Below are 1,505 nucleotides of genomic sequence, written 5' to 3' on the forward strand. Positions count from 1 at the left end.
AGCCAGGAATATAAGGTATCTGGGAGGGACCTCTTTTGTTACTTTCAGCTTCAGGACTTTATCCAGAAAAAAGACTATATTAATGGTTCGACTTTGTACGTCAGCTATGGAGACGAGAGTGCTTCAGAGTACGGGCACTCTCTCGTTCAGCACCTTCTGTCATTTATTAGGAGGTAGTGTCTCGAAGGGCATTGATCCTGTTAAACCAGTGCAGGAAGAGGCTATTCAGTCCCTGGAGCCTGATATACAGTTACGGGAGGAGGCCAGTCAGCTCCTCGAGTCGATAACACTGGGCCCAGAGTAGGCCATGCAGCACATTACCCTGTTTTGCAGCAATAGGATCAGTCTATTCAGCCTCCTCAAGTCTGTGACATAGGAACTGGAAGAGGTCACACAGGGACTGGAGATTGGTGCACTGGGATACCAGGAGGATATTCAGTCCCATCGAGCCTGTTGCACGGGAATTGGAGAAGGATGCAAACTATATGAGATTTCTTATGGGAAAGGAGGACGAAGTTTACCTCACATGTCTGGTGTATGGGAACAGAAGAAGGCCAATCATTCCATCAGTCCTATATCAGGGATTCAGGAGAGACCGTTCAGTATCTCCAGCCTGTGATGGAGGAATATGAGAAGTTTTTTTCAGCCCCTCAAACTGTTGCACCACAACAGAAAGATTGCATAAGCCCTCACGACGCTTACGCATCAACAGGAGGAGGTCAGGCAGACAATCGAGATGGTGGTGTGAAACACCAGAACGACATCAGCCCATCGATTTTGTGCACAAGGAAGAGAATGAGTCCATTCAGCGACTCAGACCTCTTACAGAGCAATCAGAGCAGGTCATTTCACGTCATGAGTCAATTATACAGGATTGGAACAAACAAAGAGGTTATAGATAGGTAAGAATTTAGAATTATCACCTTCGCGATGGAATATATAGTAGTGAGAAAACTGTTGAAATATAAGAAATATTGTTAAAGTCGATTATTCAGGAATTAATGACAAGAAATTTGAAAAGTGAAACCACAATCCTTCAGAATCAACATGATTTGGATCATGGGGATCCGAGAGATGAAATATTTAGACTTCCAGAAGGCATTGAATAGCTGTGCACAAATGGTTAATCTGCAGAATAAGATCGTTTACGATTAAAAGTAATTTATCAACTTTTAGTAGGCAACAAAATGCAGTGAGATGGAAAAATATGGGTAATTTTCTGTTGGCAAAATTCAACTTTTAGTAAACCATATGTCTTGTTCCCCAGGCCCCAACTATTTACAATCTATAGTCTTACATAGTTGAGAGGATAGAACATGTTATAACCAAATTAACAGACGACACTACCTCAGGTGAGAAATTGCAATGAAGATGCAAAAAATTAGAAAATGTATACGGATAGGTTGGGCAACATTTGACAGAAGAAACTGAACAACGAAAAGTATGAGTGTTTCCGTTCGGATCAGTGTAGCAGAAAGGCAAATTATTATCCTAATGGAGAGGGA

This window comes from Chiloscyllium plagiosum, unplaced genomic scaffold (assembly GCF_037043375.1).
Source record: "Chiloscyllium plagiosum isolate Xiang-an unplaced genomic scaffold, Cpla_swu_hap1 HiC_scaffold_153, whole genome shotgun sequence".
In the NCBI taxonomy this organism is placed as follows: Eukaryota; Metazoa; Chordata; class Chondrichthyes; order Orectolobiformes; family Hemiscylliidae; genus Chiloscyllium; species Chiloscyllium plagiosum.